The sequence below is a fragment of the Adiantum capillus-veneris genome, chromosome 14 (genome assembly GCF_014529385.1).
Source record: "Adiantum capillus-veneris isolate H3 chromosome 14, ASM1452938v2, whole genome shotgun sequence".
NCBI classification, from domain to species: Eukaryota; Viridiplantae; Streptophyta; class Polypodiopsida; order Polypodiales; family Pteridaceae; genus Adiantum; species Adiantum capillus-veneris.
The window spans coordinates 149920712-149939903 of NC_140944.1; the positions used below are offsets into that span (position 1 = coordinate 149920712).

Here is a 19192-nt window from a genome sequence, read left to right on the forward strand (position 1 = left end):
TCATTATTATCATCCAAATCATCATGCTTATCATTGTCATTCAAATCATCATCATGCAAACATGTGTGTCATGCTTGGGAGAAGAAGGGAGTGAGAGAGGCCCCTTTTCCTGATTCTGTGCAAAGTACGCCTGCACTTGAGAAAAAAGTCGCCACAACTCTTTCATGTGTTGGTCGCCCTTCTCTTGTCTTGCTTCTCTTTATGCTTTTCTTACTTTGGCTTTCAAGTGTGCTTGCTCGCTCTCACGCGCTATGGTTGCCATTCTTTCTCGGTACTTACGCTCTATGGCTGCGATTCTGTCTTCGCTTTCTAACTTCTTGTCCTTCATCCTCTTGTCGAAAGCCTCCATAGGAGTTAGTGCAATCCTTGGCGTAGATGGGAAAGGGTCAGAAAAGCCTCCTAGTGGGGAAAATTCTTTGTCGCCTCTCTCATGCTCATCACCTCTAAGCGAAGTATCCATTCCGCTTCGAGTGATGACCATCCATTGAAGTCTTGCGTTCTTGTGGGTTCTTGTGGTCTTGGATTCTTAAGTTAACAGGAACTTGGGTTCTTGCGGGTCTTGGTTCTTGGGGTTCTTGAGTTCTTGAGGTTCTTGCGGTTCTTCTTTTGCTTGCAATCTGTGTTAGAGAAGGATTTTCTCTTCACCCGAGTTTTGCTCTTTTCCGCGGGTGCACCCCTTGGCGGCCTTGTGCTCACACCAAGGTTGCTTTTTTCCACCTCACGTCGATTGGCCCTCCGCTAAGTGCACGGTCCGCTCTCAATGAGTGAAAAGAGGCACAAGGGGAGGCTGGACAAGCCCTTCTTTCCTGGGATTCCTGTCACTCTTCAAAACACGATTAGGAATCGGCACGCCCAAGTGAACTTGGGTTCGTGCGACCTCAACAAGCAAAATTTTTTTCTTGTGTACGTTCTTGTGGTTCTTTCCTTGAGTGATACAGAACACTGCCAAAGCTTTGATACCAATGTAAGGTGCAGTGGAATGAATGTTTGAACTTTGCTCAAGGTGAGTGCTCCGAACTGTGCTCAAGGTTCCTTTTGTTCTTATGGAAGGGAGAACCTTCCATTCTTAATGAGAGAGTGCAATGGACACAAACAAAGTGAATGGACACTGAATGGAAGTGTATGAGACTGAGAGATAGAGAAGGACACCAGAGACGTTGTAAAACCCTCCTCCGAAGGTTCCACTCTCTATGGCGAGAGCGGTCTACTTATGATTGCACAAATCTCTACAATGCTTGGACTTGCCGACGATGTCGACGACGATGAGGACCAGGGTTGAAAATTGCAGGGTACCCCTGCTCTTCCCCAAGAAGGGAACTCTCATGTGTGCCCTTCCCAAAGGAAGGGCTATTAGACAATCCGGCATTCCCCATGCATGGGAGAAATTCAATGACCCTTCCAAACTTTGTATTTAAAAAATGTAATGTATAACTAGTTTGTGCAATATCACATACATGTCCTAATTGGAGTGCCAAATTATCACAAACAAACAAACCAGAAGCTCATCATACATGTTATTATATGAAGCAATTCTTACATGCCAATTATAAACATTCTCAAGCTTGAGACTGCCAGACAAGAAATATGAGACAAGAAGGAAATGCAGCAAATGAGACTATATCTGAGGGTAGTACCACATGAGTAACACACAAACAGAGAAGTAAACAAATCAAAATAGAAAAGCTTTCTTTTGTGTAAGCTGGCATTTACCAAGACTGAACAAAGCTCAATTTGGAATGAATTGTGTACCAGGAGAAATTCCACTTATTGTATAACTTGGACGCCTTCTCTTAGAAATCCTCTTCTGTCCACTTGTAAGAAAAGCCATACATTTCATCTATGGTAGTTGGGTTACGGGTATTGGTACTATTTTGCAAAGAGAAACCCAAAAGCTAAATATTCAACTTGCTCAAACTCAAAATTTACATGCAATTCTCGTTTCATATACCGATTGAAAAGTACCATCTTGTTTACACAAAGAACCAGCAAAGTAATTCAAAGTTCACACGTTTCAATAAAAGTACCACACTCTTTGCACTACTAACAAATCAAAACAGACCATGCAATTTCACATAATCAAGTTCAGTACTATTTCACCAACAAAATTGCAAAATTACAAAAGCTTTTTAGTCAAGGATTCTAGCAAGCATAATCAATGTACAAAAAGCCCAAAAGCTCTATGAGAGGCTACATAGCTTGCACGTTATCTAGAAGTCCATGAAATAGTAGAGAACACAACACGTTACATTGCGATCCTCTATGCTGCAACATTTATGAATCTCCTTTTCTTCTTGCTCCATAAGGAGAACATCATCCCAAGGCACATTTGAAGTGGTTTTGGGCCCATTCAAGCCTATAAACATATAGTTTTCCAACGTTGTCGTGTTCATACTTGTTCTATGGGCTGATTTAATGTTGTTTTGACAAGAGAACCCTTGTTCTGCAGCAGCTGTACTCACAGGAACCACTAAGAGAATCTCCCAAAGTCTCATTAAGTTGGGGAATGAGTCATGCATGATAATGTCATCTCTACATACTTCCCATGCATCACGGAAGCTTTTATGTTTAAAGTTGCTAGACAAAACAGTGGTAAATGAGTCCAGTTCTCCCATACACTTCTCTACACTCTCTCATATTGGCGAAGAACTTGCAACAACCATTGCTTGCTACAAGCTTCAAGCAACAACTCTTCACTTGGGTAGTGCTTTGGGCTAAAAAGCTTGCAAGCCTCGAAGATGGGCATGTCTTCTTGCATCCTTGTAGTCAAATTCTCCACGACTTTTATGACTAATTCTTTACCTAGATGCATGCAATCCTCAAAAGATCCACCTCTGCTGCTTCCCTCAATTTTGTCAAACCTTAACATGTGAACATGCATATCTCCACCTGCATCAGAAAAAGTGATTTGGCCACCTTTTGTTTGCTGAACAAACTGTTTCAAATACTTTGTTCCACAATCAGCCGAGTCTCTCAAGAATTTCTTCTTCAAGTTTTGTAACGCCGCATCAGCAAACCCTGATATGTTAGCAATATCCACAAGATTTGATTGAAACTGACAACTTAAAAGATTCAACTCTGAACATACGTCTGCTAATAAATGTATGTAAAACTGTTTTGCATAGAGGACAAGCTCATCATAGAGGCTTGGCTTCTCTTTTCCAAACTCCAAAAGCAAAGCGGGTATAACTTTTACCATGCGTTCCATCACATGTCCATGTGAAAGCCACCTCACAGAGTGGATATGTAGCATGGCTAACTCCGGCAAATTTAATGCTCCCTCAATAAGCTTGAAATCGTCCATCCTCTTTCCTGATGCATGAAGCCAAGTGTAGATACTTCTACAAAGCTTGTCCAAATGCACAAGTTCTGGAAATGAGTCAACAGCTTGACTTGCCGCGAGATTTTCACGATGGGCGAGACAATGCACGAGGAGGAGATGGGAGACATCTGCTCTCATTTTAGCAATGAGTCCATGTCTTTGACCCACCATAACTGAACACCCGTCAGTCGCAAGTGATACAAGTTTATGGATAGATAGCCCCATCTCTTTTAGCAATTTCACAAGAGCATCATATTTAGCTTCTGCTCCACCATCATCAGTTTTTATAAGCTTGACACTGTAACATGTGATACCACTTGTGACGCGACACGGTAGAGTGGAATACATTGATGAACAAGGAATATACAAAGTACGTATCGTAAATAGATGAAATAAAGAATTTGTATGAATAATAGTTACAAGAGGAGCATAGCTCGTTTCATAACCTCCCGACCACCCCCGAGCTATCTCAATCACACTCTCACTCTCAATCTCAATCTCAATGTTGTGCACAATCTCAATCACAATTACACTCTCACTCTCAATCACACTCTCAATCACAATCGCACTCTCAAAATCTCCGGATAGCAACAACGATCGTAATCCGAGTCGTAATACGATCACAATCCCAATATCATGACACCTCGAATAGATCTCGTTTCACACATCGATTTCTGCAACTTCTACAAAATAGCCAAAAGAACATACTCGTGCAACCAATTCAACATGATAATCAAATTCAAAACATTATTTTGTACCATCATAAAAGAGTATAATCACTTCTTGATTGGTTTTCACCTTTACCCCCATTTTTCAAATAACTGACATAAACAATGAGATGACCCTCTTTCCCCCTATTTGTACTATCATCTACCATGAGTGAGGACCAAGGGCTTGCTTGAATTTCTCCACATAAAGCATTCCAAAGCACGTCCCTGATTGCTTGTATGAATTTTATACCAGCCGTTTGATTTAATTAAGTACCATAATCTATATTGCGAGGCATATTTGGCAACCCTTGCTCAATCTGATGAAGGCAAAGCTTCTCAAAGAGCTCCATAGGCCCAGCACACTTCACGACGAAGTAAATTTGCCACATTATTGTGATCACACGTATTTTCTCCTCGTCTTCAAATGTTGTGACATACTCGGGAAGAGGAATGCATACCCTCTTTTCCTTGTTTGCCCACTTCAAGGCAGCTAGCTTATGCTCATCTGAAGCACTATGCTCATTTAGAGCAGGAAGTTGGAGTGTAGATTAACCTTTATTTGCAAAAGGGGTTTTTTGTTTGCAATAGACACACCACTCACACTTTACTCTAACCTGTCCCTCAACTACCACTGGATATGCCCATTTGTGCTCGAACTTCCAAGCTGGCCTCCATTTTCTTAGCTTTTTAGCTTTAGGAATTGGTTCGGAGCTGGTTGTATCTTGCACTTCTTGGGCTTCGTCATTATCAACTTGTCCTATCTTTGGGCCTTCTCCAAAAAGCTCCTCTATGACTCTAGCTTTTTGCTTTTGAAAAAACTCCTCTTTTCTCTTGCTTTTTCCTTCCACAGCTTTATAAAAGCTTGAAAGGTCTACTTGCTGCTGCTTCTTATCGCTTTCCATATTCAAATGAATCTACACTAATAATGCATAGCTGTCATTGCTACTCATTCAAGATGCAAGCAAGTTTTAAAATTAACTTTCATAATATAGAAAAGAGCACAGATAGCATGAACACAATACGCTTCAAAAGTAAGTTCACATACCAAGGTCCAAGCAAGGAATAAGCACTCTGGTCCTCAAGTAAAATATAGCTCCTCAAGTAAACATATAGCTGGATTCCAGTCTCTCAAATAAAACATCATAAATGAGATTTCTTTGTATCAGAACTGCAAGGCAAAAATGGTACATCAGTAGTTCGTCCAAAAAGTTTAGCATCTCTCTCTCTCTCTCTCTCTCTTTTTTTTTTTTTGCCTTTTTCATTTTTTCTCAGTTATGGACCAGTATATACTTTTCACAGATTTTCAGCTGGTTTTGTGTCTGCTCAGTTGTACACAGCATTAACTGAGGTCTTTAGGCAAGTGATGTCAGCTTTATAGATAAAGTAATATGTCATCATGCAAGAGACCATACTATACCATGGAGTTCAATGCAGGCATGATACGCTGGAGTCTCACTCCTCCATTAAGCTATACGAAACTTCGAAAAACCAAAACATGCACATGCTACTTTTGAAACTGTGAGATGCAATTAATAAATGGTAATCTTTGAAGTGACTAACTTGTTGAAAACAAACAAAAGACATCCCTTCTCCAACCTTTTCACAAGCCAAAACAATATGAGCACCTATGTCATGCTGCCATTGAAATTAACACCAGTTGATTGCTCTACTCACAAGAAGGAAGAAAGTGTCCTTAAATACCTTAGACATCATCTACAGCATAGCCTCCAAATTGCAATGCATATACTTGAATGCAAATTTGAGAAAATAAATGGCGAGATTTGTGTAGGACAGATAGTTTGCAGAAACAAATCCCTACCATCTCCTAGAAAACAAAACATATGTGATGTCGATGCGAAATTGGAACTTAGGTTCATAGAATCATCTGCAACTCAAGGTTGTGAAAAGTCCAGCTATATATTTATGATTCTAAAAGTCTTCTCTATAGGTACCATAGTTGTCCATGTTCGGAAAGGCCGCCAAAGAAACTGATACAAAGGCCTTTGTATGATCTTTGTAAGTGTGCAGCTTGCACTAGAGCCAGGTGATGTCCTCATATGACTGACGAACGCACCCACCCATTACTACAAATTTCAATAGCATACATCTATTCAATGCGCATATCTCAACTACGATGCAAGCGCACGCACACACAAGAAGGGACTTAGCGATTCGACGAGAAAAAGCATAAGATTACCTTTAGGCTTTGTTGAGATGTTCTTTTGCTACAATCAAGAGGCTTCAGGAAAGAAGCCTTCACCCTGTGTCATCCTTACACTTCTTGACTCCGAGTTTCGACTCCTAACTCAATGGCACGATCATGCGCAAAGACGACGCTTGCATCGACATTGTAGAATGCCATGACGAGCTTTGGGCGTCAATATGTAGCTGGCTTAATGTGTCTACATCCTCCTCCACAATGAGGGCTACATAGAGAGACTAGGGCTATGCGGCCAGTATTCTAGGACTAGGTGACGAGTAGTTTTGATCATCGTTGTTGCGCAGGCTGATGCAGCCCTCGCGACTCGCGAGTCGCATGCAATCTCTTGAGTCTCGACTGCTCAGTGCTCTGGAGTTTGAACTTTGAAAATTGAACGCGCGAAGTGCGCAACTGTATTGGTTCCAACTTCCCTCGCGAGTCACTAGTTGCGAATCGCAATTGCAAAATCAAATAGAGTAAGTAAATGGAGTAGGTGTGCTGGCAGCTGCATGCAAATCTCAAGGTTGTCTCGACCTTCGCAATTTTATTAAAGTTGCTTACCTTTGGGCTTATGCTATAAATCAAACTTGGACTCCCAGGCTCCAGTGTCCATTTAACCTTGGAAGGGCATTTTAAAAAGTGGCCCTTCCCGGGGAAGGCCAAGAGAATGCCATCCCTTCCTTAGTGAAGGGCTCCTCCGCCAAAGTGGCCTTCAGTGGGAAGGTCTCCAAAAATTTTGCTAGGCAAATGCAGGGCTAGGGATAAAGGAAGGGTGGGAAGGGTTGCAATTTTCAGGCCTGACATTGAGGACCAGATGAGACGGGCTGACATCTGAAAACGTAAGGGCTGAAATCTGCAAATCTTCTATCTGCTGAATTCCGACTCTATGTCGGTGACGATGTCGATGACGACGATGTGACGACCACGCGCTGAAAACGCAGATGCTGAAATCTGCGTTTTCCGGGCTGAAACTGTAAAGCTTGCGGAAACTGACCGTGCGGCGAGGAACTATTGCGGGAAGGTGAGATCTGCGAGGTTCGGGACTTGATCTGCGGTGTCTAAAGGCTGAAAACTGAAAACGCTGGTTCTAGGGATGATTCCGTCGCGAAGATCTGCAAAAACGTTGAGGAGTCAGGCTGATGCAAAAACGCTAGGGCTGATTTGTCTTGATATGCAAAAACGTTGCTGATCTGCTGGTGCAAACTGCTAACGCTAGGGCTGATCTGTCTTCTGCTGTTGTCGGGAATCTACAAGTGCAAAAACACTGGCTGATCTGGAGCAAAAACGCTAGGCCTCTTGGGGGTTCTGCTGAGAAGTTGCCTGTTGAGCAAGGTGCTCCTGCTGCCTCTTCTGCCAGAAAGTGCTAACTCTGGTTTGCTTATATATTATCTTAGCAAAATTGCCCTACCTACTTTCCAACAAAAGTCACTTAAAAATAATAAGTGAAAAATGTTAAAAATAGGGAAAATAGGCCTATGCACTGTAAAAATGCTACTGATGGGATTTGACTGGAATCTGATGGTCATGCTATGTGCAACCAGAGGATATGCATCTAATCTAAGTGTTTGGACATGCACGGTCTGCGAACAAACTCACAAAAGTGCCAGATCACTTCCTATTCTAGACTGACTTGGCTGAACTGAACCCTGATCATGCTGTAGCTTGTCCACGAACACATAGGGTTGGATGTGTCACGTGACAATGAGTCATGCGAAACGGGGTTTTGCCATTCATTAAAGCAGTTTGATCTACCCCACAGATGAACTCATGACGCAAAGGGCCGAACAGACTTCGACAAATGAAAGCGCAAAGGGCCGAACAGACTTCGACAAATGAAAGTAGAAACGAAAGAAAAGGATGCACGACCACAACTGACTCGTCGAGAGAGGATCAACTATATCAAAGAGGGAAACTGTTTTGAATGTGGGGAAACTGGGCAAATCTCCGCGAAGTGCCCTAACAAGGCACTGAATGAACAGCATGAAGAAAGGCCAGAACTTTCGAAAGCAGCTGAGGGACGTGGCAGAAAAGGCAGATAAAAGCAGAACTGGTACCAAATTGCGTGGTGTTGGAACCGAATCCAATGAATGAAAGGACAAACTTTGGCGTTTATAGGGCAAAGGGAAAGATCTTGAAGCTCTTTTAAAAGAGCCAAGGCAAACTTCTTGAATTGGCGGCTCGATTATACTCGACAGGCTGAGGCCACAGGCGGGGGTAGTTCGAGTGGTACCGGATAGGATGTTGCCATTACATCGATCATTGGCAAACTTCGTTTGCAATGACAAGGGTGTTTAGGGCACGAGGATTTCTAGGTAATTTCTTTGGGAGATTGTGACGTCCTCCTCGAAATCCCTTGGTACCACAAGAACAACGCCGTGGTTGACTACCGAGCTGAGAAAGCGATTTTGACAAATGAAGGGCTTAGAGATTGTACTTGATGAACTTTAGTTTCTTTACTCACTTTTTTTGGAAAGAATTGAACGATGAATGAAGGTCGAATATGTTTTGGCATGAATAAAGAACGCCAAGATTTTTCTCCACATTCATGCCGATTGCTTTTCAGAAGGTCTGCCAGGGAAGTTGCCACCAGCTCGTCCTAAGGATCATACCATTGATCTGATACTTGGAATCGCACCACTGAACTGGCCACCTTACCGTGTGAGCCGAGCCCAGAGAAACGCCTGTTTGGGACACATTGTCTCAACAGCAGAAGTACAGATGGACCCGGCCAAGATAGAGATTATCCGTGATTGGCCCGATTTGAAGAATGTCCATGAAGTTGAAAGCTTCTTTGGCTTACTACCGGTGGTTCATCAAAAAGTTTGCAGAGGATGTTTACCCCTTTGCACTTGACGACATAGAAAGGAGTCTCTCTCTCGTGGGGATCCACAGAACTGACTGCCTTTCGGGAATTGAAATAGAATTTGATTACAGGACCAGTTTTTGACTTTGCCGGATTTGCAGAAGTCGTTTGAAGTATGTTGTGATACTTTTGGTTGTAGTTTGGATACGGTCTTAATGCAAGAAGGCCAAGTCATTGCCTATGAGAGCCGATTGTTTTCAAGGCCGGAATTGACAGTACAGATATGTGAGAGAGAGCTTTTGGCGGCTATCCATGCTCTTACTCAGTGGCGACGTTACCTACTTGGAGCCGATTTTACGGTTTTCACAGATAATGGGAGTTTACGCTACTTCTTGTCATAGAAGCAGCTATCGAAAAAAGCAGATGCGGTGGGCAAACATCTTGTCACAGTTTACTTCCGGATTGTTCACATGCAGGGACAGAAGAAATTGGTGGCAAATACTTTGTCCCGAAAGCCGTTGGTTCTGGCTATTTCCGCGATACATCGTAGAAACTTCGAGAATATGGTCGGTAAGTATGCCGCAGATACAGATTTTGCAGATGTATTCAATTGAATACAGAAAGGGGAGATAGTAGCGGACTATTCCATTCGGGATGGCTACTTGATGAAGAAAATCATGTTGTGCGTTACACAGCCGTTGAGGGAAAAGGTTCTAACCGAATGTCGCTGTTTTCTTTTATGGGTCACTGCGGCATTGCTACCACCTTGAAAGGGGTAGAGAGATACTTCTTTTGGCCGAGACTCAAGAAGGATGTGGACGAGTTTGTGTGCAGTTGCTTGGTATTCTAGAAGGTCAAGTTTGACAGACATAAAGCACAGGGATTGTTACAGCCTTTACCCATACCCACTCGCCCCTGGGAAAGTATTGCAATGGATTTCATCTCCCGAGAACACAACGTGGGCACAATTGTTTATTGCCCAGGTCTTCAGATTACATGGCATGCTTGAGACGATTGTCTTCGACAGGGACCCCAGGTTCATGAGTTTGTTTCGGACGGCTATTTGGGAGAACATAGGCACGTGGTTGCAATTCTCGTCATCGTTCTACCTGCAGACTGACGGGCAATCAGAGGTTGCTAATTCAGTGGTACTGGATTTGTTGAAGTCTTCTTTGTTGGATCAGAAGACTACATGGGAAAGTTTTTTACCTTTGCCTACAGAAACACGATTAGCTCTTTGATGGGGAAGGTGCCATTTGAGATTCTTGAATTTGCTACGAAGGTTCCACCCTTCCTTAGCACGAAAGATAAGATTTTTCTCTGAAGATGACCGGTTCATGAGGGACTTGGTCCGGAAGGCTTTCGCGAAATCTCAGAAAAAGGCAGCAGCTTGACTTTGTCGTGATTTGAAATTGAAGGAGAACTATTGGGTGCTCTTACATTTTGAGAAGGCATGCTCGAGAAAGAAAAGGGAAAGGAGCGGCTTCTTTGAAAGCTTAGCATGAGATAGTGTGGACCTTTCCAGATTTTTTCGAAAAGATACATGATGCCTCCTTTGGATTGAAGCTGCCAGAATACTTGGAGGATTCACAATGCATTTCATGCGAGTCTCTTGAAGCCTTTTAAAGGTGATGTGTCTGAAGACGGGGAGCCTGATGAGCAAACCGTAGTGGAAGAAAACGAGGAGATCCTTGTTCCAGAACAGATATTGGCACAAAAGGACAGAAAGATGAAGGTAAAGTGAGAAGGCGGTTCTTGGTTAAATTCAAGAACTATCTTGCATTGGATGCGAAGTGGATGGAGGAGGAGGACCTAGCAGATACTCCTCAGATTGTGAATCTTTACCTTGAAGCTTTTGGTTTAGCATAGTCTATTCCAAATGGGACCCCGAACTCAGCTTGGCCGGAGATCTGGTGCAGTGGGTATGCACAAGAGGGGAGTTACTCCGCTCCTTTGTCAACATATGCCTCGATTTTTGATACTAGAGTCATGTAAGGTGCAGCGGAATGAATGTTGTATTTTCTCAAGATTAGTGATCTTTATTGCTCAAGGTTCCTTTTAGTTCTTTAGGGAAAGAGAGAGCTTTCCAACTTGTAGAGTGCTGTGGTCACGAACTGTCACAAAAATACGGAAGCGAAAACTGATTGTTAAATGCAATTTATATACTCAAGAGACTTTGGAGAGAAAGAGAGAAAGCTTGACACATCATTGGGGACCAGAAGATGGGCTGGTCCCCCCCCATAAAGAGAATATCTTTATCAGTAAGGGAGAATTCTTTACAAGCACAGGAACGGGGCGAAAGCCCGTCCTCTATTCTTTCTTGTCCTTCTTCTTCTTTTGACTGAGAGAGTGGAAGAACTGCTCTCCTGACTACTAAGAGGATCTTTCCTCTTCTGTGAGATTATGGGAAGCTCTCGTAGATGAGAGTCTATCTTCCACAAAACTCATCGAAAGCTCTCAAAAACGAAAGTCTATTTTCCGCTAACTATGTCTCTTCGGACATAATCATTCCTGCAGTTAACCCACGAAGGAAACATGCAAAACACACGCACACACGCTTGCTGTAATTTTCTGCACATAACCAGAAATTGTTACCTGAGCGCGTAGGTCCTTTTCGCGACGGAAACGCTCCAAACTTTGTGTGTGTGTGTGTATAGTAGGTAGAGAGGAATAGTTTCCTACTAAAGCTTTGCTGAAATTCACCCTAATACAGGTGATTAGGGGCTGAAAACAGAGAATTTGCAGCAGCTAGTAGAAAGAAAAAGAGTTTTCTACTACTTTACGCGATGAAACTTCTCCCACAGTTGCCTATGACCATGAGAGGCCTTGTTCTAGGTGATGGGTGCACAGAGGCTCCACATACACCACAAGGTGCTGCTCTCAAGCCTCAATGGAGAGCTTCACTGCGTAGAGGACGTTCAACTTAGGGGGGGTAGTGCACTGCCAACCTGGCAAGAGGGGGAGGGGTTGCTCTCTTATAGCCTCCCAGAAGAGGGGGCGCTACCATGAAGAGAGGGAGTGAGAGAGAGAGATTGCATGGGAAAGTGTGCCAAGTGGCACACTTACTCTAAAATTTAAAAACCATTCAACTTTTGACTTTAAAAATCCTATGCTAGTTAATGAAATGTGCAATTAAGTGCACAACTGTACACATAGATGCAACAAATGAAAACATTAGCTGCTCCCTAGCGCATTGCTGTGCAAGCAATGCTCTGGCATTACCTGTTCGCACTTGTCCGGCCATTTGGTCCAGCGCAAATCATTTAAGAATACTTTTAACTAACTTATCCTAAGGCCGTAAAATAATCAAGCCTTAGGGTTAATACTCTTAAGGACCCCATCTCATTCCTGTGCTTGCACTAGTGCGCGTGATTTTCTGAGCGTGAAATCTGAGGCTACTATCTACCCCTTCATTGAAGACCCGATTTCCCAATCGCTAGGGCTTCAGGGTATTTTCTGCTAGGGTCTCCTTGAGGTGCACTGGCCCAAACTTGGGCGCACCTGAGGCCCCAGAACTGCTAAATCTATTCTGATGTGCACACAACTAATTAGATATTTTTTTTCTCGTAAATAAATTAATTATTTACAAAGTCTGACTTAGTTACATGCCTCTTGGTACTAAACAGTTGACCTCAACTGTAGAGCGTCAACATAACTGTGCAGGATGTCTGGGTAGTCCTTAAGATCGGTCTCAGTCATCGACTTTGCATCTAAAGGAGTGTAATTCTTGAACTTGACTAAATACTTTCGATGTAGACTCCCCGACTTGAGTTGTCGCTTCGAGAGGTGTATTATCTGTTCAGGTTGAAGGATTTCCTCAGTCTCTTCGACTTCTGGAGGATCTTCTTGTACTGGCGCCACTGGAGGAGGTCCAACATATGGTCAGAGGAGACTGACATGAAAAGCATTATGGATGCGCCAGTTAGAAGGCAAATCCAATCTGAAAGTCACGTCATTGACTTTATCTGTAATTTTGAAAGGGCCGTAAAATCTATGGGAAAGTTTGACAACTTTTCCTTTGCCGACCCGCTTTTTCAATCTAGCTTTCTCAAACCGAAGCAGGACATATTGTCCTTTCTTAAGATTGAGATTCCTTCTGTGCTTGTCTGCCTTTCTCTTCTGTTGCTCTTGAGTACAAAGAATCGCTTGCTTTACTTGTTGATGGGCAATATCAATATTGCGCACAAATTCATCTGCGGCGAAGATGTTTACCATAATAGGAAGTAAGAGTGGCTTCCCATAAATAATTTCGAAGGGAGCTTTACCAGTTGAGGAATGTATGGTATTATTATACGCAAACTCAATTATTGGTAAGTACTGTTCCCATTCGGATTGTCGTTCCGAAACATAGCACTTGAGGAGATCTAAATCAGTGGCATTAGCGATTTCGCTTTGACCATCTGTTTGAGGATGATAAGGCTTAAGCTGATGAAAAATCAAGCTTAGTTCCCGAGTTTTCGAACAATGCCTGCCAAAATAGACTAGTCATGCGGGGATCTCTATCGCTAACAATAGTCTTTGGCAATCCATGGTGTTTAAAAATCTGAGCTAGAAATATTCTAGCCATGTGATCAGCTTTGATCGTCTTCTTTACTGGAAGAAAAGGGGCTTGCTTACTGAATCTGTCTACTATAGTCCAGATTGCATCATTTCCATTCTTGGATCTAGGAAGATCCGTAATAAAATCCATGGCAATACTTTCCCATGGCGTGCTAGGCATAGGGAGCGGCTGAAGCTTGCCATAAACTTTATGTCTGTCATATTTTACTTTTTGGCAGACTAAACACTCACGTACATGTTTTTCAATGTCCGCTTGGAGTGTTGGCCAAAAGAAATACCTTTCGATGGCACTAGTAGTATAAGGAGAATTATGTGCTTCATCCATCACCTTCTGTCGTAAGGGCTGAGCTATGCATATAGAGTGTATTATCCCTAATGGAATAAGGTGGCCTTGAGTGACCAGCTTGAAGATCTGCCCAAATTGTGGCGAAGTCTGGATCTTGAGGATATATCTCGCTGAGAGATTCTAGTTCCTCATGATAAATTGTTGTTAGTGCATTGATCTTTGAACGCTTGGAGAGAGCATCTGCAACTGTATTCTTCGTTCCAGAAGTATGTAAAATCTGAAAATGGAACATTGAAAGAAAGTTGGCCCATCTCATCTGCTTTTCTGATAACTTTCTCTGTGTGAGAAAGTAGCGAAGACTTTGATGATCTGTCTTGATAATAAAATCAGCTCGTAATAGATAGTGTTTCCAAATGGAAAGAGCATGAATTACTGCCATTAGCTCTTTCTCGTATATGGAGACATGCAACTCTGCATCTCTAAGGCGCCGACTTTCATAGGCTATCGCGTGACCCTCTTGGTTCAAAACTGCTCGTACACAATCTCCAGATGCATCGCAGTATACCTCGAAAGGTTTGCGAAGATCAGGGACGGTGAGAACAGGTCCGTGACTGAGTAGATACTTAAGCTTTTCGAAAACTTGTTTTTAGACCCCCAATGGAATGGAATTCGCCTCTTTGTCAGGTCATGGAGGGGACTTGCTATCGCGGCAAAAGCTCGAATGAAACGCCGATAATAGGAACAGAGGCCAAGGAAACTTCGTACATCATGTACTGTAGTTGGCGTAGGCCATTCTACAATTGCTTGAATCTTATCAGGGTCCATCCTCACCTGATTGTGAGACACTATATGGCCCAAATAGTGGATTTCTTTTAAAAAAAACTCACTCTTCTTAGCATTCACAAATAATTTGTGTTTGCGTAATTCTTCAAACACTAAGGCGAGATGCTTATAGAGTTCGTCTTCCGTCTCAGAGAACATTAAGACGTCATAAAAGAAAACGCCTGTGAAGCTTCTATATGAGTGGAAGATCCTATCCATCATTCTGTTGAATGTGGCTGGTGCATTAGTCAGTCCAAAAGGCATCACTAAGAATTCATACAACCCGAAGGTTGTTCTAAATGAAGTCTTATGCACATCCTGAGGAGCTATGCGGATTTGATGATAACCGCTCTTCAAGTCTATACGACTAAAAACACTTGCTCCTTGTAACTTGTCAAGAATGTCGTCAATCCGAGGGATTGGAAATCGATTCTTGATTGTGATCTTGTTTAGAGATCTATAATCTATGCATATGCGGAATGTGCCATCCTTTTTCTGTACTAGCAAGATAGGTGAACAATATGGAGAAGTACTAAGCGCTTCTCCAAAAGTTCGTTAACCTGCTTGAGAATTTCCTCTTGCTGCATTAGACTAACTCGATAAGGGGGCTGATTTGGAGGAGAACTTTTTGGGATCAAATCAATTGTATGATCCTCAGGTCGAGGAGGTGGGGGTTCATCGGCAAAACAATCTTTATAGCTTTCTAATAACTTAAGTCTTTTTTGCTCTAAAGAGGAAGAAAGTTGTGAAACAGACACATCTCTCTCTCTCTTGCAAAAATCAAGTACGCTGAAACACACTTTTTCATTTCTTTCTTGATGGCAATGTGATTGGTGATAGGAATACGCCTATCACCTGCATCTGCAAGTACAAGATACTCCTTTCCTTTATGAGCAAAGGATAAGGTTTTCTGAACATAGTCAGGAATGGGATGCATCTTGTAGTGCCAAGGCATTCCCAAGATAACATCGCATCCTTCAAGTGAAGCTAGTAAGGAAGACTCTTGATCTTTGTAGTCGTCGACCTTTAGATTCAACTTCCCTATGATTGGAGTAGATTTTGAGTTCTGCCCTTTGAAAGCAGATTGCGCTTGAATAGAGACTCCAAAACGATTGGGGTGCAAGTTCAGGTCGTCAGCTAGCTTGGTAGAGATGAAGTTGTCTGTACTACCAGGGTCAAACAAAATAAGAGCCCGCTGGTTGTTGATACTACCCCATGCTTTGAGAAGAGCTCTTTCTTTTCCATCCTTGGTTGTATTTCCTTGTACATTTACTGCATTGGAAGAGGGTGGTTGTGGAGGTTTGGTAGGACAATCACCCTTCATATGACCAACTTGTCCACACTTGAAGCATCTTCCTTCACTAATGTAGGTTCGTAACTCAGCAAGAGAGAGATATCTCCCTTTCTTGGGCTGATTTGGCTTTGCTTTTGCTTCGGAGGCGTTTTTTTTCTTCTTTTGAGAAGAAGTAGAAGAGGTAGGCTGCTCATGGAGAGCCTTCTGCTTGGCATGGTAAGTGCTTTGCTCCATCTTCCTGGGAGTACCCTTGTCATGTATTCCATCAGCTATGCGGGCTGATTTCATAAGTATCTGCTGTTGGGGTATAGGCGTCTGTGCCTTGCCCGGCTGCCCAGAGTCTGGGCGTCCATTGACTTGTATACCTTATACATAGCATAAGTGTATAAGGGGTTGCTCACTCTTTGGAGTCGCCCCACCCACATCGTGTGTGTGTCTCCTTCTCTCTCTCTCACTCTCCGTCTATGGTGCTCCCTGATCCCCTTCAATTGGTATCAGAGCGTAGGTGCGGAGGGAGCGCGTGTGTGCACAGTCACGACGACAGCGGAGAGCCAGTTTCATTCCCGAAATCGCGTCCGCGTGCGCGCACTATTTAGAGTGCAAACAGGGTTTCGACTTCGACATCGGCAAATTCAGCTTTCCGGGAGCATTTTCACCAGGTGTCGTGGCGTTTTACCCCCCTTTCGAAGCCATTCGAGCCATCAAAAACTTCATTCGAGCTACGGTTGAGGAGCTGCATTTTTCAGTCCGCTTTTGGCAGTTTATGCTGCGTTTTTGGGTCAAAACGGAGGTTTTTTGGCATAGCTTTCACACCCGGACTCAGATACATGTGATCCAGGAGTCTACCTTGGGGTTTTGGCATGCTCCGGATGTGCTCGTCATATCAGAATTTGAAAATTCTGAACGCTGAATTTTCTGCAGCAGTAGTTGTTTATTGTGTGTCGAGGATTCCACACATGGTTTGCTCTCAGATGTGAGAGTGATATTTGCTGCAAGTTTCCTCACAGGTGGGAGGATACGATTTATGCCTTATGTGGTTTGATGCTCAAGGAGACTAATGTGATTACATTTTGAGCTCGGCAATGTAGCCTCGAGCATGTTTTTTGGCAGTCACACAGGTAGAGCAGATATTTGTGTACTAGATTTGCAGGTGTTTGTAATGATGTATGCAAAGTGTGGAGATTGGTGCATGCATTTGGAGTGTGGTTTGATGCGCTTTGGTTGCTCATGGTTTTGAGCGTGCAGTCAGTTTGGTTATTGGTTTTGTGGCCGTTTTACTGACGAAACTCTGGCGAAATTTTCCTAGGAGTTTTATGCGCATCATTATGCGATCTAGGTAGAGATTGCGGGTTGCACTCAGCATTTGCGTGCGGTGTTCTCTGCAGGTGGGAGATTTGTGCGTGTGTATGCATCGATACCGCACAATGTGGGCTTGGTGATTAGCTCACGGTTTGACAGGCCTACAGTTATCTTGGCACACTCACAGGAGTGAGTATTGTGATGTATGCTTGTGTGGCTACGAGTTAGGTAGCCGGATTCGAGCACTAATGGCTTGAGGTTTTTCAGCAGGTTTCAACTACAGGTTTACAAGTTTACAGGCAGGTTTGAGGACTTATTTGGGCGCTGAATTTTCAGCCATTGTTTCCTCTTTGCAGGTGTCCATGTATGGCTCAGTTGTAGGCTGATCTGGGACACGTTTGTGACTTGTTTATGTAGCTGTTTAAGAGCTGAATTTTGGGGCTGTTTTGGGGCTGATTTGCAGCCATATTTGCAGACTTTTGTTGATGCGATTCGAGCCAGTTTAGGGCTGATTTGGTTGACATTTGCTACTCATTGTTGGTTGCTCTTTTGCGAGCATTATGACTGATTTTTCATTTGACTTCCAACGTTATGGTCTGACACAATTTGATGGTACAGATTTTGTTGCTTGGAAGGAGCATATGCTTGTTGCATTGGCGGATTTGGGGCAGGATAAACCCTTGTGTGGTTTATCGGCGAAGCCCAAGTCTATGCGTGATGTTGATTGGCAGGATCTTGATGAGTTAGCAATGTCTACGATTCGTTTGCATCTGGTTGAGTCTGTTGACTGGCAGGTCTCGAGGGAGACTACAACTCATGCTTTATGGCAGAGTTTACATGCTATGTACACGACATCCATGTCTACTGGGGAGTCTAGTCCCACTTCTATGTCCATGGGAGAGATTGGTCCCACACGCAAGTCTCGACGGCATAGAGACTTGACATGTTGGCATTGTGGACATAGAGGGCACATTAGGCGTCGATGTTTCAGGCGTTTGAGACAACGGAGGCGACAGATGCATGATGCAGATTTGGGCATGACAGATGCTAGTGAGATCAGTACGGTGGTTACTGAGTATGCTTGTGACGGCGATGTCACATTTACATCTAGCTTGTTTTCAGACGATCTTATGTCTACGGATTGCATATCGGATTGCACATTGTCTTCGCAGTGGTTGCTAGACGCAGATGCTATGTTTCATGTTACGTCGCATCGTGAATGGTTTTGTAGCTATTCTAGCGGGATGCTTGGCAGTGTACGTTTGATCGATGGATCGGTGCATGCGATAGCAGGTGCAGGAGATGTGAGACTGTCATTACCGAGTGGTGCATCTTACTTGTTACGACATGTGCGCTATGTACCAGATTTGACAGTGAGTTTGATCTCGATTGGTCAGCTTAGAGATTGTGGATGTCAGATTTCGCTTCGAGAGCGAGATTTTGTGATGCATTTGGGTTCGCTAGTGATTGCGAGAGGTGCCAGGAGTGATACAGGTTACCCATTGCATGTGGATCACGCGAGAGACGGTGTTGTCTCTGTGATCATGCAGCTAGGTAGACAGCGAGAGAGCAGGCGAGTCTCTTTTGCTTGTGGGTTGCAGGGTGCTTTGCATGGAGTGCAGAGTAGTGAGCTCGTTGTGCACAGAGTTAGGGCACAACTTGAGCAGTCACACAGAGAGGTGACAGAGTCAGACATGCATGCTTTGCTAGTGTCTGAGCAAAGCAGAGAGTCAGTTGTGCGAGATACTTCTATGCAGGATAGACAGGTAGAGTGGTCTTGCTCTAGTGAGTCACGACATGAGGATGTTGTGCAAGAGTCTATGCATACGGAGTTAGAGCATGAGAGCTCTAGTGAGTCACAGTAGATTGAGTGGTCATGTTTGCAGTGGATGATTGCAG

At 43.4% G+C, this 19192-nt stretch overlaps 1 protein-coding gene and 1 pseudogene across 2 annotated transcripts in view; one reads left to right on the top strand and one right to left on the bottom strand.

Moving 5' to 3' along the window:
- Positions 1-19192, top strand: part of LOC147443347 (Exostosin family protein) — a 43099-nt gene that overhangs the window by 14382 nt on the left and 9525 nt on the right. The window lies entirely within an intron of this gene.
- Positions 2258-3667, bottom strand: LOC147443348 (uncharacterized; annotated as a pseudogene).